The sequence below is a fragment of the Pseudorca crassidens genome, chromosome 17 (assembly GCF_039906515.1).
Source record: "Pseudorca crassidens isolate mPseCra1 chromosome 17, mPseCra1.hap1, whole genome shotgun sequence".
Taxonomy (NCBI): domain Eukaryota; kingdom Metazoa; phylum Chordata; class Mammalia; order Artiodactyla; family Delphinidae; genus Pseudorca; species Pseudorca crassidens.
The window spans coordinates 37573358-37596428 of record NC_090312.1 but is presented as its reverse complement, the minus strand read 5'-3'; the positions used below and the strand labels follow the sequence as shown (position 1 = coordinate 37596428).

General features: G+C 37.7%; 1 protein-coding gene across 8 annotated transcripts in view; it reads left to right on the top strand.

Annotated features, from left to right (window-relative positions):
* VPS13B (vacuolar protein sorting 13 homolog B) overlaps window positions 1-23071 on the top strand; it is a 798169-nt gene that overhangs the window by 709263 nt on the left and 65835 nt on the right. The window lies entirely within an intron of this gene.

Sequence of the window (23071 nt, the reverse complement as noted above, 5' to 3'; positions counted from 1 at the left end):
TAGTACCTGTTTCATAGGGTCATGAGAACTAAATAAGTTAATATGTGCAAGGCACTAAAATAGTGCTTGATATACTATAAACATTGTATGTTGGGTATTATTTTTCATTTGTTTATTCAGATTCTTACTGTGTATATAGTCCGTGGCAGTCATGTCTTAGGCACTGGGGATTCAAAGGCAGAGAAGTCTTAGTCCTTGCCCTCCAATGACAGCTCACCGTCTGTGACAAAATGAGCACAATGACAGACTATGCCCAAGGGAGCACTGAGAAAAGACATACCAAAGGATGTCTGTTTTCCAAGTAGTATAATTCCATTTTCCTGTCACTTTAGATGGGAATAATTAGAGGGATGTGCCCTGCAGGGATAGCTGAGGATGAATTAAATACAAAGATGATGTCTTAAATGAGTAAAAGAAATCCTAGGAAGTACTCTCAAGAATAATGTATTTCTAAAACTCTGGGTAATAAGGAAACTACTGTCTGCTTATGATTAAAAGAAAGTCATTAGATTAGAGAGTTTTCCCATCTCGTCTATAGACCAGCTTTAGAATATGTTACACCCTCAGCTATTTTCTTTTTTTCAGTAGCTCGATTCTGATTTCTTACTTGCTTTTTCGTCATATTGCCACACTATTAGTATAAAATTTGGAAAAGTAGATATAGTGCAGTTCTTCTTAAGTCTGTTTAATTCTGGTTATTCTAACAGGACATTAAGACATCATATCTCCTTTTCTAATAAACGTTCTTACAAAACTGTCTCATATGATATGATATTGCACTTGTATTTTTAGAATGAATGACATTCCCTTCTTTTCTTTTTTTTTTTTATTTTATTTTATTTATTTATTTGTGGCTGCATTGGGTCTTCTTTGCTGCGCGTGGGCTTTCTCTAGTTGTGGCGAATAGGGACTACTCTTCATTGCAGTGCAGGGGCTTCTCACTGCTGTGGCTTCTCTTGTTGTGGAGCACGGGCTCTAGGCACGTGGGCTTCAGTAGTTGTAGCACATGAGCTCAGTAGTTGTGGCTCGCGGGCTCTAGAGCACAGGCCTCAGTAGTTGTGGTACACGGGCTTAGTTGCTCCACAGCATGTGAGATCTTCCCGGACCAGGGCTCGAACCCGTGTCCCCTGCATTGGCAGGCGGATTCTTAACCACTGCGCCACCAGGAAAGCCCGTGCCCTTATTTTCTAATCCTCCTTTTGAGAAATGTCTGTGTAAGCGAGTTTTTAAGTCGTTTGGTTGTTTACCCCTTGTAACATCATTAAAAGACAATTGGTTGGTTGGTTGGTTCGTTTCAAAAATAAGTAATTTTTTTTCTTATTAATGGCAAAAGTAAGAACGTAGAGCAGATATATAAACCAAAAAAGGAAAACGAAAAAGACCACCTATAATTCCAACCACCCAGAGGCAATCCATGTTGTACAGCCTTTTAGAGCTTCGAAAGGCTTCTATGATCATTGCATTCCCAGAAATGAACTAATAGTGATGGGAAAGAAACCTCTGAGAAGGTGCAGTAATGTGTGATCGTATACTGTACCTGTAGCCACTTCACCCATTCATACACACACGCTACAGGCCTTAGCCGATAAAAAGCAAAGCAGAGGAAGCTTACCTCCCTTCAAAGACATTTTAAGCTGCATAGACTACCATGGCCCTCAGTGACCCTCAAGATTCCCTGGAGACTGGAGCCAGGATGGGAAAGGTGATCGTAAGAACAGAAGGCTCAGGGGTGTGGAGTAACAGTAGTCTTCATGTTATGGATGTACAGTTTCTAGATGGGAAGGACATAAACAGGAAAAAAGAATGGCTAACCACTGCCACACTATACCTTTCATATTTATACTCTTCTGCACTTGGGTCTTTTTGTATTTATTACTAATCTTGTTTTCATAATATCCCTGTGTGATTTGTATTTTTTGTTACGCATATTTTATAGGTAAGGAGACAGAAATGTTAAGCTAAGATGGTGGTAGAGATGGATCTGAATCCCATGTCTTTTCACTCTCGATATAGTGTTATTTCTACCACATTGTCAAACTCTCCTAGGTTTTGACAGCATGATTCGTCTGTTAGAAGAGCCAAATGGTGAGGTTTTAAGAGAAGGGCTGAGAAATCACTGGTATAATACTCTACATTTAAAGCTAGACTAATATGGGATTCTTGGTACAAGTATGAACCCTTGCAAAGCTTTAAGGACCAAAAACAATAATAACCTTTTAATGACAAACTGGAAACATAAGACAGGTATCTATTAAACTTTTTTTTCCTCTTTTTAATTTGTAACTGCATCCTCTGGATACAAATTTTAAGATGAGCTACAGTCATTATAATCTTTAGACTAAAACTTAGATTGTATTTGTAAAAGGTGTCTCTTTACTACAGCTACCTATGCTACGTAAAGAAGTGTGTTTTAGGACCCTCTGAAGCCAGAGAGGTCTTAATGGGCCCAGAGGGTCTTCATGGAATTCCATACACACACAATTGCATATTCTGCTGTGTTCTAATGAGAGGTTACATCTGAGGATCAGAAAAGCTAACCACTTAGCTTCAAACTGCACCTGGAGGTAGTCATAGACTCACAAGTGAGCAAACTGTTCCTTTTTCCAGACTCCAAGTCATATCCTGCACTGCCCAGCAGCTTGGTTTTAGGAACATTTGTGTCTGCATGTTTATGCTACCTTGGGTGTTAGTCAATTCATAGTCTCAGGGAGGATTTCTAAAGTTCAGAGAACTTAACTCTGCTAAACAATGTAGCTTATATTGCAGAGATCAAGAAAGTGGCAATGACACCTGGAAAGGTTTCAAAGAGGTCAACATGTCTTAGAACCACACAGGAGGTTGCTATCAACAGTAAGTCCCAACAGGATGGAAAAAAATATAGACACAACCAATTCCAGAAATCCAAAGCTGAAAAACCTTTTAGAATTGAAATGTTATAAACTCTCCTTATAGTTTCTAACACATGCTCTGAGGCAGAATCACTTAAAATGCTGGATATCCCACAACAGTTGCTTGCCTAAGCAAACAAAGGAAGAACAAAACTTTTTCCTAGGGAATAATTGAACATATTCAGCTGCACAGTCATATATGCCACCACAGAGGGCCCTTAAATATTCCAATTCAGTAGACTTCAGATCAGGTTGGACAAGAACAGTAACCAGTCCTTTACTGAGAAGTGCTTCACATTATATGAAGTTGAATCTAAGGACTGGATATGTGAGTTTATGGAATCTTTCCCCAGAATATGGGCAGTATATGCAGCTCAGAGTCAAGGGAAGCTTTGTTTAATTTAGCCAAACTGACTTTAGTGGCGCTTCCATCATAGTAGGACTTGTGTGTAGGCTGTTCAAGTTAACTTCCTTTTCTGGTTAAGAGAGAGCACTGTTAGGTAATTAAACTGCTTGCAAAAGGAATGCCTCTATCTTGTATGTAAGGAATTACATTTGCTTTTACCCTCAAAACATGCCCAATTTAGGGCTTCCCTGGTGGCGCAGTGGTTGAGAGTCCGCCTGCCTGTCAATGCAGGGGACACGGGTTCGTACCCGGTCCGGGAAGATCCCACATGCCGCGGAGCGGCTGGGCCCGTGAGCCATGGCCGCTGGGCCTGCGCGTCCGGAGCCTGTGCTCCGCAACGGGAGAGGCCCGCGTACTGCAAAAAAAAGCATGCCCAATTTATAGATTATGCTTTTTTTTTTTTTTTTTTTTAGAATTCTTACTACGAGTGACTGAATTTTAGTAATCAAACCATCAGTCAAGGGCTTCCCTGGTGGCGCAGTGGTTTAGAGTCCGCCTGCCGATGCAGGGGACACGGGTTCGTGCCCCGGTCCGGGAAGATCCCACATGCCGCGGAGCGGCTGCGCCCGTGAGTCATGACCGCTGAGCCTGCGCCTCCGGAGCCTGTGCTCCGCAGCGGGAGAGGCCACAACAGTGAGAGGCCCGCGTACCATTAAAAAAAAAAAAGCAAACCATCAGTCAAGGTGAAAATGAGCTCTAGACAGAGCTATAGAAAATAACAAAATATTGCTCCAAAATGGATATAGTAGGAAGTTTTATAAGCTTGTGAAAATGGCAGATATTTAAAAATGCGAAATGCAACAAGGTAAGAATCAATTTGGAAGAGCAGCAGAGCATCTGGGAAATACTCATCAAAGTAATCAGATTTAGGGAAGAAAATGTAAATCAGATGTTAGTTTCATCAGGCAGAGATGGGCCAACTTTTTTATGTAGGGCCAGACAGTGAATATTTTAGGCTTTCAGGACCTTAGAGCCTCTCTCAGAGCTATTCAACTCTGTACAAAAGCAATGATAACAAATGAGTTTGACTATGTGCCATAAAATTTTAAAATAAATTTTAAAATTTATTTTAAATGAGTGTGACATAAATTTTAAAAATTTTAAATAAAATTCTATTTATAGACAACGAAATTTGAAGTTCAATAATTTTCACACATCACAAACTAGTATGCTTTTTTTGACCTTTTTCAACCATCTGAAAATGTAAAAAACACTCTTAGCTCACAGGCTATACAAAAATAGGTGGTGCACCACATTTGGCCCAGAAGCCATGCCTGATTTGCCAACCCCTGCTCTCAGGTCTCTCAGTGGACAAAATTCAGGAGACTAAAGGTTTGATATAAAATTGTCTTTGTTCTGATCTAAATGGGATTCCCATCACTTGAAAACTTGGTAGCATTTTTCAGAAATTATGAAATGACAGGTAATAGTTTAAATCTAACACTTGTAAAATCAACCTGTGCTTACCACATAACAGTAAAATATTTGTATTGTTCTTGTTCTCAGCCCATATAGACAGGAAGTTCCGCAGTTCTCTATTTTTGGATGTAAAAATATTTAAAAGTGAGATCTGATCATTTTTCCTCCTGCCTAAAGGAAAAGTGATGGTTTTTTGAGTATCTACCTATGTTAGGGAAATTCCAGCCAGTTGTCAATTTTATTGGCTAGACTGTCATTTCTCACTCAGTCACCACTCTTTCCATATCCGTTTATATAGTGCATGTGCACACATATATCTAGAGAATGAGCACATTTCTTGTTGCCACAGTCACAAGTTAAAAAATTTTAAAAGTAGACTTAGGGACGCAGGTAAATATCCTGTGTTGGCAAAACCGTTCAAACCGATAAATTTGTCAAGTGTTCGCCCCTGCTATTATATTATATGGCACACAGCATATCAGAGTTTGCTTAGAAAGGGCAATGAAAAGGCACTCTTACACACTGAAGGTGCAGGTGGAATTGATACTTCCTTTCTAAAAAGCAATTTGATAAGAAGCATTATAGCTATTAAAATGGTCATAGCCTTTGACCCTGTAAATCTCCTACTAGTAATCTACTCTCAGGAAACAATCCAAATTAAAGCAAAGGTTTATACACAAAAATGTTTATTATAATTTGACTTATACCATCAAAAAATCAAAATGTTCACTTTTAAAGAAATAGGTACATAAAATCTGGCGTATCTATGAGATGAACTTTTATGGGACCTTTAAATTTTTACATAGGAAGGTGAAGTGCTACCATATCATATCAGTCAGAAAAGCAGAACATAAAATTCTACACATACAATATGATCTTAACAATATAAGAAAAAATGCATAGAAAAATACTGGAAAATATGTCAAAATACTGGAAGGTATGTCAGAATGTTACCAGTGGTTGCCTCTGAATGGTGTATTTTTTTTTAAGGTGGTATTTTTCCAATGTATTACATTTTTATATACTTCTCAACTTTTTAAAATAAAGGATATAGATTATTAAATCAGAGAGAAGTTAAGTAAAAACCCTGAAAATATTTATATATAGACTAAAAGACAGGAATTTCAAATGCTAATTAGAACAGTGGCAAGTGTAATGACATTGTTGGCCAAAAAGTTCGTTCGGGTTTTCGTAGCATGCCATGGAAAACCCCAAACGAACTTTCTGGCCAACCCAGTATATCAAGAATGGTTATTTTTAATGCTTCTCTTATGAACTATTGCAATAGTTTTTATCAATTATTCTCTTAGTTACATCTTTGCCCCACTTCAATCTACCTTGCAGACTACAGCTCATTTTCCTAAATGTTTTGATACTTTCCTGTCCAAAAATATTTACAGCCTCCATCATCATCTATTAAATATACCCAAACTATCTGGCATCCAAGGCCTGCCTCAGTCTACTCACAAGCCCTCCTCTCTGCCATTATTTCTTTCTAGCTGCTTGTTTGGTCTCCTTCCCTCCCATTCATTTGTAATCAATAAATGATCATTTCTTGTGACCTATTGTGTGTAATTAAATATGTACATTTTTCTAAGAAACTCACTGTCTGATGAGGGAGTCAGAAAAGTAAACAAATTATTATAGACATGATCTATATCTATGAGGATATTGTGGCATCCAGACAGGGAGAAATGATGGGTAACTGAATTAAAACACTAGCCATAGGGAAGAAGAGCAAGAGACCAGGAAATACAATCAACTGCATCTGGATATGGACATGGTCTTAATGAGAACTCAAAGAAAATGTTTCCTAACATGAGGAGGGGAATCTGCCAAGGCTTCCTAGTGGAAGGCATGTTTGTACTGAATTTTCATGTTTAAATAAGTGTTAGGTCAGGGAAAGGCAGTGGGGAAGCGGTTCCAGGTAAAGGAAACAACATGTGTGAAAGCCACAGAGGCATGAAACAACATGGCATGGTAGGACTTGACTAATTTGGCTACAGTGTAGAGTACATGTGTGGAATTGCAAGACAGAAAAGTAGATGAAGGCCATGAGGGCCCTTGTATGCTGTGCACATGAGGCGGAACCAGGGAGACAGACAGGCAGGCAGCATGCCATGTTCAAGGGAATTCAGGTTTTGTTCAGCATAAACTCAGGCATAAATTTGCATGCCATGCTGAAGAGATGTGTGCTAGGAAACTGGCTCTTTGGTGGTGATGGGAATACCCTGATTTGCAGGGTTGGCCGATTATCATGGTGAAAGTACTCCTACCATCGCTGATTTCAAGCTACCAATGATTTAACAACCAGCTCACAAGATTCCTGAATATTTAGCAATACTTTTTCACAAACAAGTATGAGCCAGCTCCAACACACCACTGTTTGGAGGAGTTATGTTCTGAAGAGCCTGGCTGTCCATTTTGAGGAGATACAACTAAATGTGATGGGCAGCTTTTGGCTACTGAAGGATTTTAAGTAGAGTCGTCACGGGATCACAGTTGCATTTTGGAAAGATTGCCGTCGTGTAGTTGAGAAGACAGTCTAGAGGAGGCTGAGAATACATGCAGAGGGTTGTATGGGCACCACTGTATAGCCCAGGAGTGAGAGAGATTATAGTACCTGAGCCAAGACAGAGTAGAAGTCAGAGATTGGTGAAAATGCCTAACAGACTGATCTTTCTGTGAATAACAGCTATAAATTGTGAGCAAAACACAAAGCAACTACCTCTGGAGACGAACAAAGGCAGGCAGATTTTGGAGGTGAATAGAATCTTCGAGCAAGTAATCTGCACAGAACGATTTACCCATTTTTTGTTGGCTTTGCTTTGAGGGCAGCCACAGTTGTAGCAGTGCAGGGGTGGCCCACTGTCTTTCTGGCCCAAGGTACCAGGTGAAAGATCTCAGGCAACCAACGCTGCTAGACAGTGAGGAGAAAATCTTGGAAAATGGAAAGCCAGAGAATGGGAAAATAATATGTTGAAATTTGGCCCACCTGTCTGCTTACTACTGAACCACACATGCATGGGGCAGACTGAAAGCAGATTGTACCCAAGGCTTAAAGAACTGAATTAATCTGCACTGCCACTCACCCAGGTGTAAGAGTTTTAGTTTGACTCTAAACAAATTAATTACCTGTTAAAAATATTAACACTCTGGAGGACTTATAAGAGAATCCAGAGTGTCCACAACATAGCATCATTTACAGTGTCCACAATATGACCCCAAATTACTTGACAGATCTCAAGAATCTCAAAAAAAAACAAAGTTACTCAATTTCAAGGGAAAGCTAATTAACAGATTCCAACACCAATGTGACCCAGAGGTTGTAATTATCAGGCATATATTGTACTTTAAAGCAACTATGGCAACAGTAAAGGAATTTTACAGATATAATTAATTTCTAAATTAGTTGATTTTTTTAACATTTTTTCAATTGAAGTATAGTTGATTTACAATATAATATTAGTTTCAGGTATACAACATAGTAATTCAAATTTTTTTATAGATTATACTACTCCATTTAAAGTTATTATAAAATATTAACTATATTCACTGTGCTGTACAATATATCCTTGTTGTTTATTTATTTTATACACAGTAGTTTGTACTTCTTAATCCCCTACCCCTATCTTGCCCCTTCCCCTTCTCTTCTCCCACCGGTAACCACTATTTCTCTATATCTGTTAGTTGTCTTTTAGTTAATCAAAACAGAGGTGATTCTAGGTGGGCTAATTTAATCAGGTAAAACTACTAAAAGAGAGACTGGACCCTTTTGTGAGGAGAGAGAGAGATACATACATTCCTCCTGGCCTTGAAGAAGCAAATTACCATGTTGCAGCTGCCCATGAAGAGGACCATGGGGCAGGGAGCTGTGGGAAGCCACCAGCACCTGCAGGTGGCTGCCAGTGCTGGTCATTAAAAAGTCAAAGCCCACATCATATAGACACCAGAGAATAAATTCTGCCAACAACCTGAGTGAGCTTGGAAGCAGATTCTTCCCAAGTCAAACCTCTAAGTAAGAATGCAGCCCAGCTGACACCTCAGTTGCAATCTTGTGAGACCATAAGCAGATAACCCAGCTAAGCTCTGCTTGGACTCCTGACCCACAGACACTGTGAGATAATAAATGTGAGTTGTTTTAAGCTGCCAAATTTGTAGTAATTTTTTACTCAGCAACAAAAATACAACATGACACAAGAAAAAAGTCAGTAAACTTGAAGATGGATCACTAGAAATCATCAAATCTGAAGAAGAGAGGGGAAAAAAGATTCAAACAAAATAAATAGAACTGCAGGGACCTGTGGGACAATTTCAAAAGATCTAATATATGAGTAATTGTAATGAGAGACTGAGAGGAGAGAGACAGAATGGGGCTCCAAAAATTAAAGAAATAATCTCAGAAAACTTTCCAAACTTTGTGAAAGACAGAAATTTACAGACCCAAGAAGCTCAGGAAAAACTCCAAACAGATGTTTCAAAGAAATTCACACCCAGGCACATCATAATGAAACTACTGAAAACCAAAGATAAAGAGAAAACCTTGAAGCAGCCAGAGTTAAACTATAGGGGAAACAACAATTCAAATAACTACTGACTTTTCTTTGTATATAGTGGAGGCTAATAGACAGTGGAACAAAATCTTTAACATGCTAAGAGAAGGTTTATTAAGGAGAGATCCATTTGGAAGATATTTTGAAGGTTATAATCACCAGGATATGGTCATTGACCATGGAAGAGAAGGGCCTGGATCGACTCCAAGGTTTCAGACTTAGGGGACAGGTTGGTGGTGGTGTACTTGGCCACAACAGGGAACTGAGTAGGAGGACAGTGTTTTCCATACAGAGAATGGGGCAGATGTGAGAGCACAGCACAGTGTCCCTAAAGTCCATTTTGGACACATTTGAGTTTTAGGTTACTTTGGAGGCAGGAAGGATGATATATTAGAAACAGCACAGATTTGAAGCTGTGAACACCTGGATTTCCCTCCTAAGGTTTTTTAGCTGTGTTAAATTGGACAGTGTCGTAATTCCTTGGAGCTTCAGCTTCCTCTTCTGCAAAATTAAGAAGTTACTGTGAATATCCCATGAAATTACATTTATCAGGTGCCTACTAAAGACCTCAGCTCTGTGTATCCAAAGGTGCCTTTCCTTTCCTTTCTCTTTTCTAACGAGACCTCCAAGTGGCCATGTTGAATAGGCAAATTGAATGTAATGGTCTGGAGCTCAGAAGAATAGTCTGGACTAGAGGTAAAGATTTGGCCTCTCATCAATGCCTAGGTAGCAGTGGGAATAGACACGAATGCCCAAGGAAAGAGTGCTAAGATCAGAGGATGTTATGAGTTAGCTCTTGCTGTAGAAAAATGTACAGTGGTGGTACAGGCGTAGGATAACTATTACAGATACTCCCATTCATAGGAGGAGAAAACGGGAGACACATGGGAGTTACTGATCCGTAGAAATTCTGAAATCCAAACAGGTAAATGTTGGAAGTTTCTTAATCAGTAATCATTCATACTGCTGCTTGGGAATAATTTTCCATGGCTCCTGGCTTTGGACTTTTGGCTCAAGCCTGTATGTCATCCATCCTTTTCCATGAGAAAAATATGCTCTGTTTGCTCTTCATAGTTTTCTCAGCCTGCATTCTACCAGTTGAATTATGAAAGTTTAAAGGCCCCTTTACATTTTGTACTGTCTTAGTCTCTTCAGTCTAAGTTGGCAGTGTTTCTGCCAGTATAATTCTTTAAAGAACACTGTAGGTCTCTTGTTAATCTTACAGTGCTTTGGTTCAGCACTGTGGACAAAATCACACCCACATCTCTTCAAGACAGTTCCTTCTCTGCTTTGGGATTCTGCCCATACTGCTAGGGGACATCACCCTTAAGTGTTTCAGAAGCCCTATTGTTTGAATAGTTCATTGAGACACCAATTTAGATCTTTCTGAGATCTTAACAGAGGATTTTACAACCACATCCTTAGCTTCATTCCCTAGACCCAGCTTTCCTGGCTGTGTCCTGGATTTGAGCTTTGCCTGGAAGCTCTTTCTTGATTTTTAACATCATTTCCATCTGGAAGGCTAGAAATTTTCAAAACTAGCAAGTCCTGGCTCCTGTTTATCTAACAATTCTTCCTCATGCATGCATCGTTCCTCTTGGACTTTGATACAAGCAGCAGATAAGAGCCAGGAGGCACTTCAACACTGCCTGGAAATCTCCTTAGCTAGATCACATGGTTTATTAGGCACATTTTCTGCTTTCCATGTTACTGTAGGTTATGGTGTTGCTGAACTCTCTGCCACTGCATAACAAGAAACCCCTTGCCTCCAGTTTCCAGTAACATTTTCCTCACTTCCTCACTGGCAGCCTCCTCTAAGACCATCAAGTTTCAATTAATAGTATCTTTGAAGCACCTTAGATATTCACTAATACTCTCAAGTCGTTCTGGTTTTTTGCACAGGCCTGCTCCAGTGCCCCGCCCCACCCCATTTTAGGCTTTTGTTACAGTAGCACCCCACTTGCGGGTACCACACTCTGTATTAGTTACATATTGCTGTTTAACAAATTACTCCACAACTTGAGTAAATAAAACAACAAACATTTATTATCTCGGTTTCATTAGCCAAGAACTTTGGGAGTGGTTTACCTGGGTGGTTCTAGCTCAGAGTCTCTGGTAAGGCTGTAGTCAAGACATTAGCTAGAACTGCAATCATCTAAAGGCTTGACTGGGCTGGAGGATCCATTTCCAAAATGGCTCCCTCATATGGCTCTTGGCAGGAGACCTCAGCTCCTTGCTACAAGGATCTCTCCAAAGAGTTGCTTGAGTCCTCTCAAGACATAGCAGCTGGCTTCCCCCAGATCAAGTTATCCAAGATAGAACAAGACAAAAGCCACAGTGTCTTTTATGACCTAGGCTCAGAAGTCATTAATTATCATTTCTGTAATATCCTAGTGGTTGTCCAGATCAGCCCTATTCATTGTGGGAGGGGACTACACAAAGACACAAATAAAAGGAGACATGGATCATTGGGGCTGTCTTGGGGCTGAGCTGCCATAAGGATTTAAACCCCATAGAATTTAGGGGTTAGGCTGAGGAATGGGATCCATTGAAGAGGAATAAGAGGAAGAAAGAAAACCAAGACATGGCAGGAAAACTGGGACATAATCGTGTTCTAAGAGCCAAGGAGACTATCTAGAAGGATAGAATTATCAGTGTCATATGCCATAAGGAGATTGAGTGAAGCAAGAACTGGGGAGACCATTGTATCGGGCAATTGGGAGGTCACTGATAGCTCAAGGAAAGCATTTTCACTGGCAAGATAGGGATAGAAATCAGATTGAGTGGGTTGAAAAATGAATGAGAGGTGAGGAAACAGGGAGAATGAACATGAATTTTTTTTTTTTAATCTTGATTGGGTGTTAGCTAGAGAAAGCTGCAGGGTCAAGCAAGGATTTTAAATTAAAGTACCTTAGGCACGTTCATATATGAGCAGAAGTAAATAGCAGATAGGTTGGTGATGCAGAAGAGAGGAAGAATGATTAACAGCATCAGGTCCCAGAAGGGGAGAAGAAGAAGGCATCCAGATCACAAGTAGAAGGATTGACCCTGGGTGGAATGAGGTTTATACCAAATATCTATTGCTGCTTAACAAACCACCATAAAACTTTAGTGACCTTAAAAAATTTATTAGCTCATGAGTGTGTTGGTCAGAAATCTAGGTGCACTTAGTTAAGAGGTTCTTCTGCTGATCTCAGCTGGGCTCACTCATGAGGCTGCAGTCACATGGTAGGCCAGCTGGGGCTGGGTGGTCCAAGACTGCCCCACCTGCATATTTGGTACTTGGCAGACCACTGGCCAGGGTTCTCTTCCATGTGATCCTTCCAGCAGGCTAGCCTAGTTGGGAGAACGAGAGCAAAGACTGCAAAGCCTGTTGAGCCTAAGCTCAGATCTCTCACAGTATCTGCTGCCACATTCTACTAGGCAGAGCACATCACAAGGTGAGGCCAGATCCAAAGGATAAGGAACAAGATTTTAACCTCTTGATGCAAGTTGCTAAGAGAATTTGTGGCCATTTTTAGCTTACCACAAAAGCCTCCTTTTGGAGTGAGGATGAGTGGTAGTGGGTATTTGCTGAAAGTAAAAAGAGGGAAAAAAAGTAGGAGGCTTTTCACTCCAGGGAGGGGCGGGGTCGGGGCAGGATGAGCCTGTAGAGAGAGGAGAGGACCTTGTGTACTGAGGAGTTTCTGTCTCCACATTAAACGTGTTAGGAGGCTATGACTGTGTTTTCAACATGAGCAAAAGTTGATTCTATTTGAACTATGAAATGATCACTTTTGCTGCCTTTGACCTGTAGGTGTGATGAAATGAGCAATATATACTAACAGACTCTTTATATTGAACTGTATCAGCATTCCTGGAATAAATACCTGAACACAGCATTTATTCTTTAAACATACTCCTAGATTTTAGTTAGAAGTATTCCACTTAATATTTTTGCATTTGTGTTCATTCATTAGTCTATAGGTGTTTTTTGTTTGTTTGTTGGCCTGTTTGGGGGATCTTTTGTTCTTTTTTTTGTCTCAGGATTATGCTAGTTCTGTAAAATAAAATAAAATTTTCTGCTAACCAACAGTGTAAAAAAAAAAAAAAGGAGGCTTTTTAAAAAAAGTGATTTTCCATTAGAGAAATGCAAATCAAAACTACAATGAGGTATCACCTCACACCGGTCAGAATGGCCGTCATCAAAAAATCTACAAACAATAAATGCTGGAGAGGGTATGGAGAAAAGGGAACCCTCTTGCACTGTTGGTGGGAATGTAAATTGATACAGCCACTATGGAGAACAGTATGAAGGTTCCTTAAAAAACTGAAAATAGAACTACCATATGACCCAGCAATCCCACTACTGGGCACATACCCTGAGAAAACCATAATTCAAAAAGAGTCATGTACCACAATGTTCATTGCAGCTCTATTTACAATAGCCAGGACATGGAAGCAACCTATGTGTCCATCGACAGATGAATGGATAAAGATGCGGCACATATATACAATGGAATATTACTCAGCCATAAAAAGAAATGAAATTGAGTTATTTGTAGTGAGGTGGATGGACCTAGAGTCTGTCATACACAGTGAAATAAGTCAGAAAGAGAAAAACAAATACTGTATGCTAACACATATATATGGAATCCAAAAAAAAAAAAAAAGGGTTCTGAAGAACCTAGGGGCAGGACAGGAATAAAGACACAGACATAGAGGATGGACTTGAGAACCCGGCAGCCGCATAGCACAGGGAGATCAGCTCAGTGCTTTGTGACCACCTAGAGGGGTGGGTAGGGAGGGTAGGAGGAAGATGCAAGAGCAAGGGGATATGGGGATATATGTATGCATATAGCTGATTCACTTTGTTATACAGCAGCAACTAACACACCATTGTAAAGCAATTATACTCCAATAAAGATGTTAAAAAAATACAAAAATAAAAAGTGATTTTCCACAGTATCTAATCCTGTATCTTGCTCATAACTGGCATTTGATAAGTGTTCACTGAATAAATAAATGTTGAGATTTCTCATAACATCTGATATTTCTCAAGAACATAGATTTAAAAGCTTATTTTCACAATATGAACATTGTAAACAGCATTCTTTGCATCATATTGGGTGCTTTTGTCTGTATTATATAGACACACAAAAAGAGGTCCTCTGATCTCAAAATGTATGCTTTTGTATGCTGTCAATGCAGTTGGACTTATAATTAGGAGTAGCTCCTGGTCTCCCCCACCTCTACCCCTCTGGCCTCCCAGTGGCCTCTGATGAAAACTATTATAAAATAGGAAAATGCTACAGGAGGGGACAAGCAGTGTACTTCAAAGGAGACCACATTTCAGGTCCACATGCATGTCCAACTCTTCCTGTGTTTAACTCTGAAGAAGTTTTATTGTTTATCATAAACTAAAAGTACATTGTACAATTACCAAATATTATTGATTTAAAGTAGACATTATTTCAAGTTAAATTTGCCTTATATTGTCTCTTTCTCTAATCATGGAAATAGACTCCCAGAAACTACAGTAACACTCCTGCTGTTGTGTAGGGCACAGCTGTCTACAACTAGCAATTCCATTTAGGGAGGAAGGATTGTATGCCTTTGCTCCCCAGTGGCAGTAACAAGCTTCTTTTTATTGTTCCTGACATTAAGATAGCTAAAATCAACAGTGAGGTAAACAGTTCTTGGGACCATCTGGCAAGGATTTTAATCCAAAATATTCTGTAAACACTGACTCCATTTGAGTACCCGAGGCCTACTATCCAGTCACCATAAACTGCATTTTTATTTTAGTTCTAAGCAGTCACTGAAACAGCAAAATAGTAGACTGCAGACTCGGTCTCTTCACCTTTCTCTCTTAAAATATTTTCAGTTTCCTGAGAGATTCCAGGACACTTAACGTTCTGTGAGGACGGTTATTGTGCCTTGTTGAAGTCACCAGTAAATGGGGCCCTAACAGTTTTGGTCATTAAGTATCTAGTGGATAGAGATATTTGGAATGTCTTCATTTACTGTTGGGAAATACACTTACTCCATTTAAATGAGAGGCAGAAGTTTGGGGTTGAGTTTTCCTGTATGTTTCAAAGTTTCTTTGTAAAAATGGTTTGCAGTATGACCTAGTTAAGACTTTTAAAGTCGTAAAGAAATGGCAAAGATAGGATTGTGATAGGGCACTTTATCCAGTCCCAGGGCTTATTTCTGGAGTTTTCTACAAGCCTGCATAAAAGGGCACAACTGGGGATTATTTCAACTGTGAAGCACCCGGAGGAATGACTGCTGGTGCTGCTAATGGTCTCTCTGTCCCTTCTCTGGCAATAAATTTTAGATATTGAAATATAGCTTTGGAGAAAAATGTAACTGAGGATTCCTTAAGCTTTTTACAAGACACTCAAAGGCTTTTCACAAGCTAGTGCTCTGCAAATGTGAATTCTTGATGTCTAAACATAAAGGTCCTTGACTGAACTAATTTTAAATGTGAATTTTAATACAGAGTGCTTGGAGAAAGGGAGTGCAGCTGGACCATTAAAGCATGGTATTTTGCCATTTTTAAGTAATGGGAAATACTGATTAAGAATGTTATAAAGATTTCAGCGTACAGAATGTGATTGTGTTTAATCATAACCTGTTACCACAAGTCTGTGTAACAAAAGCATTAACTCTATTAAAGACAATGGCATACCTATTATACTGTGGCACTTTTTAATTCTTTCCATGCTGAACAGGATATTGAAGAGCTTATTATCTAAAGGTCAGAATAATGCCCAAGACATGGCCAAGCCCAATGAGTGTCAGATGCATGGAATGTTGGATGACTTCATAGTTATGAAATTATTTCATTTCTCATGATAATTCCTGACTTGCCAAGTTAGTGAATTTTAAGAACTCTGAGAGCAGATTTTAAGATAAATGTGAAATAATCCATACTTTTGGAGTCAGGGACTTCCCTTCAGGCATTAGTTCATATTTGACTTGCTTGACTTACACTTGGGGATAAAATGAGTTAGGACAAGGTCTTAGATACCACATTCCCTTACTGGGAAAGAAAACCAACTTGCACAACTTTGGCTGGCTCATGTTTCTTGTTATACAGGCACTAAGAAGCAGCGGTTGCCATGAAATACTTTATTTAACCTTTATGAAAATGTTTTCTTAGTATGGCAAGGCAGTTTAGTTAAATGAAAATAAATAACTGTAAAAATTTTGGATTTCTTTTATATCCATCTGTTGACTTTTTTTCTAATTAAAAATTAGGGATAACAATTATAATTGTCTAAATGGCCATGATGACTAAAAATAAATTACAGATTGCATAGAACTACTCGATCTTCTCTTAGGACACATGTTGGCAATGTCTTCTATTTTACATTAAACTAAATTTTGCTAAATGATGAATGAACATTTTAAAAGAACAATTTAAAAGAAAATTTTTATTCAAACTTTGGTTAGGTTTCTCTATGGTTTATATTTGTATTTAGTCAAAATTGATTTTCAAACAAACAAAAGCTGACAATTTGGCTCACAATCTCAGAACATTTATCCAGGTCTGAATGACTATCAAACAGTATCTCCAGTTTCTTATCTTATTGGCTTCCATTTCTCAGCTTACCTACAGTATCCTTTATTAGTTCCATCCAACATACCCTTATCTCTTCCACTGAAGACTTGGGTCTAACCAAGAGCATGACTATCATTCTATCGAGAGAGTGTCTACACAGCACCCAAATCTCCTGGCTGTTAGTGCCACTCAATTAAGCAGTTAATGTTTGTATTTATTTTATCTAATTATTTAAAAAGAAAATGTGAATTATTTTATAGACAGACTATCCTCTTCTGTACACACTCATAAGCATACATATCAAATTTCTCTGAATTTTTACTTTTCAACCCCTTATGGTAGCATTAAGGATGAACAGCCTCAAAGATTATCACACAGTTTTGGACTTAAGGCAGCTATTAGTGTCACAGCTCATGTTTTATCAGTCATATATCATTTAAATATAGGGAAGCCCATACCCTTTAGAAACATGAAAACAATAGATATGTGTAATGTTGAAATGACCTTTTTTTTTTTTTACTATGTGCATTTATATCTGATTTCATGGTTAATATGTTCCGAAAAAGTTATGCATGAAATTATATTTTAACATATGAGAGAATTTGCTTATTAAATCATTTTGCCAAAAAAAAATTGTGAGGTTGTGAGGTAAATTATTTTTCCCTAATTTAGATAATTTCAATTTAGGTAACTTTTTAGCAAAGAATACCCATTAAGCATCCTATTGTCTTGTAGACAATGTATAAATTAAAAGTGCCACTACTCTTCACCCTACTTTTTCTTCTTTTTTTAACTTATTTTTCTCTTAAGTATGTAAATGTCCATAATAGATTGAACAGAGACTAATGTCTGAACAATGAAAAACCATAAATAAATTCTGGAATACGGATTGTAGTTATTTATGAGAAATCTTTTTTAATTTTTAAAAAGTTTCTATGACTTGATTATAGATACACTGAAACATTGATTAAGCCTTAATGTTTGCTAGATGTGGGCCATTTGACATCCTGTTTACTCATGGAAATTCAATTGATTTATCATAAACTGCATGATGAAGTAACACATACTGTTTTAAAAACATGAAGATTAATAGATATATGAATAGCATTATTTCTTTCTTTATAATAATTATATACGTCATTTTTCTTTCATACCTATGACATTTTCTCTCATATTTCTTCATCTATTTGTCTTTTTGCTCTGCACAATTATAAAGATTTTCAAGTTGTCCTTCCATAGTAATTATTCATACTTGCTCTACTTGCATCAGTGTAGATTGTTATTCTGCAAATGCATTCTTTGTTTCCTTGCATTTATTTCTTATCTAATTTCCTTTTCATATCATCTAGTTTTTTTAACTTCAGGCTGTTTTCTATTTATACTAGACTCTTCTTTCCTCTCAGTGTTTTTCTACAGTTTTATAGAAATCATGTATTTTTGCATACTTTAGAGAAAACCAAAACCTTTCCTGATTTCTCTCCCCTGAATTCTGCAACTGGGTATTTATATTAACTAGTCTCTTCCCCTTATTTTCTAAGATGATATGCTTTTTCCTTTGCTTCGCAGTATCTTTTCATAGGTCTCATGGCTTATTTTCATGTCACTTTTGCTATTTATTAATGGTTGTATCATATGAATTGCCCTTATTATTTGAGGAATGGTGGGATTTTTATTCTCATATCTCCAGCTACAGGGCCAGATAATAAAGTCAGTTTCTATTCCACTTCCCATTTTCCAGCTGGCATTTCCTAATGTTCTCAACTATACAGAGGTGAAAGCTTCTACATCCTCCCATGCTTCTCTGTTATCCTGAATTGTCAAAAGTCACAAAAAGCTACAGTTTCCCTCATTCACAACTACTGCTTTTTTGTTTATTTTTTTCCTGACTCTTTCTTCATCTATGTTTTGTCTTGTGATGACCATTCATAAAATAGAGTGGTAAAAGAAATAAAGAAATAAAGAAATTATTTACTATTTAAGACTAGATATAGAAAGACCAGGGAGATAGTTAATAGTATTATTTCAAACAGCCCAACAACTATCAGTTACTGTGTTTCAGTGCCTTTAATGCTTTAATCCCTGGTGTTTATTGATGACGGATGCTCTGAGGGTAAGTGGCAGTTCCTGACCTAAGAGTTCACTGCCTCTTCATCCTCGCTTTCTGTACCACTCTCTCTCAGGCAGGTCTTCTCCCTAACCCTCAACTCTCCTCCATCCCCAGGAATCTTCACACATGCCTCTTGGTTGCCTGAGAGCAAGATCTGACCTCCTGAAACGATGATTTTTTGTTCGAGTATGCCTCTTTCTTTTCCAGGATCAAAATTCAATGGTTCCGTTTGGGTTATCGTCAAAGCTGTTAGAGGAATGTAAGCTGATGAGTTCATAATATAAAGTTAATTTTCCAAATTACATTGACAAGTTGTTTGCACAAAGGTTTGAAGCCGTAGTTTGCTACTTTTATGACTTGTCATGGTTGTGATGCAATCAATGTGGTTTTTAGACATCAATTTTGTACAGAAAGAACCACTCCAAGTTAGGATGTCACCTGCTTTCGTTTATCAGAAGTAACAGTCCTGTATATCTTTTATTCTATTTCAATATGTCTTTTTTTCATGTTATTTCTTTGGGTAAGTAAAATATGTCAGTCTCTGGTCAATCTTTTAATTTCCCCAAGCATAATACCTCTGGAGTCCTACAACAATTTTTTCCTTCCTCTCATGAATTTTTGCACTATACTTTTTCTGGTGAAATATCTCTCCCACTATATTGTGAGAATTTTTGGTGTGTGTGTCTCATTTGTCTTTATCTCCACCATGTATAGTACAGTTAGTTGGCTTATGGTGAACATTTAATAGATGTAGATCCTAAGAATATTTGCTAAATTGGAAAGAAAAAAAACTATTGCCCTAGGGGAAAAAACCCTCAAATTATTACATTAAACTGCTCCAAGAATCAAGTGAGTAAGTATACAGCAAGTCAGACCCTGTGTGAGGAGCCAGTGGTGGAGGCCTCAGAGAGAAACTGAGGCCCATGTCACCCTTTTAGCAAAGTGCCAACAGAGCAAATGGCAAAGCTGACTAGGACAAATGGGGAAACTTCATGCGGGAAGCTGAATTTGAGTTTTTAAAATAAAAATGTCTAATTTCTTTTTACTTGAAATGCAGGCTCTGTATGCTTTCTATTAGACTTTTTTTTCGTTTTAATAACATTAATTTTTATCTGATTGCAAAGTAATACATATTTATAGTATGAAATTTGGAAATTACGTAAAAGCACACAAAAACACACACAAAAAGGAAACTTAAAACCCATAACCCCACAACCCCAAGATAACCACTATTAGCATTCTGGTATATTTCTAGCCATTTTCTCCCTTAGGAATAGGAATATATACTTTTTGTTCGTTTTACAAAAATGGGATGTATACTGCACCTATCTTTTTGTAATGTGCTCCTTTTCTGGTTAATCTTTGGCTAAGTAATATTGTTCACGTTTTTTCATTCTGTGAATTTTTCTCAATGGCTTGAGAGGATCCTAAGTATAAGAGAGGTTCTGAGTAAGCACACCTCAGTTCAAATCTTATACCTGGCCCTCTTCAGCACTGTGGCCCTGGGGAGGTCACACAGCCTCTCTGTAACTCAGCTTGCTTTTTCATCCATAAAATAAAACAAAATCAACTGCCACATAAGATTGTTTTAAGGAATTAATAAGAAAATATATAAAAAGCAGCCCACTGCTTGACACATAGTGTGTGTCTAACAACTGATAGCTATTATTGTTTTTACTATATTTCATTTGACTAATTTCCTAGTAATGCCAAATTTTCATTATTAAAACAATTCTGGAATAAACCTACATCTAGGTAAATCTTTGCACATATGTATAATTATTATATCAGGATAAATTCCTGTTTAGAATTGATGAGCCCAGTGAGTATCTGAAACTTAGATTTTTGATACAAGGATTACCCTCCAGCTACAATTTTCATTCTAACCAACATTTTGTGAGTGTGCCAGGTTTCCCTTCTTTTGTAAGAGGTTGTTTTATGCTGATCTGTAGCCTTCATTTAATTCAAACAATCTTGAGAGAAAACCTACAAGCCCTCATATTTTGTGTCATGATACTTGTGGGATAACAGTGACTTATATCACCTCCTGGAAGGTTGATTTGGAAAGCTTTCTTTTTCTTTCTCCTCTTTCCTCCAAAATACACTGCATCAAAGAGTCCAAGCTGTCCACTAGAAAATAATTCAATTTGACTTATTTCTACTTTATCATTCTTTTAGGTTGTGCTCTATAAAAGTAAAAGGATATATAGGGTCCTAAGAGTTCCAATATTGAATCAGAGTGACACCAAGCATTAGCAATTATCTAGACATTTTTCTACCTGGTTTTCAGCATTATTTCAGATACTCTGAACATCCTGAAATTCAACTGCCTTAAAAAAAGGAATAATGAGCAACATATTTTATTTTGCTTTCGTGTTAGTTTATTGGTGTGAAATGTACTATCAGTTCGACTTATGCATTCCAAACAAGCAGTTTAACACTGATCTGTTTAATTTGATCTGTAGCTTTTCAGATATTATTTTAGATAGACAAGAATGTTTTAATATTTTAACTTAATTTTCCCTCGTGATGCTCATCTAGTGTATCATTTGGGCTCTACTTTATGCTTTAATATCAATATTGCAATGTCTGAATTATAGATCTGAGGGATTGCATTGATTTATAGTTTAATCTACTATTGTTATCCACATAAAGCAAATCTCCCGTATTGAAAGGTCATTCAAAATAGGAACTGTTTCTGAATATTTTGATTTGATTCTCATTTTATGATATTATTTTATGCACAAATATTGCCACTAAAAGTTTTGAATATCTACTTTGGGTTATTTTTCAATAATCCTGATTCACTTATTCAACAAATATTTTATTGAATGCCTACAATGCACTGAGCTCTTGGGATATAGATATGAGTTTAGAAGTTTAAAAAACAAATATGATGCTTAAGCTTTAATATATATATAAATATACATTATATACTATATGTTTATTTTATATATATATATATATATATATATGTATTCAGTAGCTTATTTCACTTGCATTTCACATTAATTTTTTAGAAGTCCTAAAATTTCTACAGACAATACAATGGATTAGGGAAATTTTTTTTTTAATATTTATTTATTTACTTATTTGGTTGCACCGGGTCTTAGTTGCAGCAGGTGGGCTTCTTAGTTGCAGCTCACTGACTCCTTAGTTGCGGCAGGCGGGCTCCTTAGTTGCATCATGTGGGCTCCTTAGTTGCGGCAGGTGGGCTCCTTAGTGTGACACGCGGGCTCCTTAGTTGTGGCATGTGAACTCTTAGTTGTGGCATGCATGTGGGATCTACTTCCCTGACCAGGGATAGAACCCAGGTCCCCTGCCTTGGGAGCGTGGAGTCTTAACCACTGCACCACCAGGGAAGTCCCTGGAGAAATATTTTGAAGTTATGTAATTTTCACTTTCTTTTTAGAACATTACATATTACTGTACTGTAAGTTACTGTAAAATGCAAAAAATATACAAGTGACTCTGAAGACAAACTTTCAATTTCTGATTAAGTAGAAATCATCTTGATAACAATTTTAAAATAAATAGTGAAGTAAAGTTCACAGAAAAGTATCTAGTACCTTCATTTATATTTAAGGTACAATTTAAAAATTTTTCTTAACCATCCCCTCTCTGTTTCTCTTCCTTGGTGTACCCTATTATCCTAGATTTCATCTTGTTTTTCTTTCCTCTGTAATCTGTCGATTCAGGAATTCTCCCTTGGATGTACCTGTGGGTGGTCCTGAGAGCTGATCCCCAAGCCCCTGATCAGTAATTCAGTTTAAGTTTTATTTTTTATTCAGAAAAATGAGTGGAAAGTTCTATGCTCCCATTTGAGGTCTTCAGTGGAATTTAATCTTGCTGCCAATGCAGCCCTGGAGTGGGAGGGTCTGCTAGAAAAAAATAAATGTAGCCCCTTGAGACCTTCCATTGAGTGTGGCTACTGTACAACCTGCCTTATACTTAGTTTCAGTTCCCATTGAGAAGTTCAAACAAGAGTGGTTCGTATTTGACTTTGTTTTTCCCCCATAATGGAAAATATTAGACACTAGCTAAGTAGGCCACAGAGAGTAAGAAGCCTGAATGGAAAAGGTGGTGAAGGAAGTGAGTCCGTAAGGGAAACTTAATAGAAAAAAGGGGAAAGAAAATTTCCAAATTGAT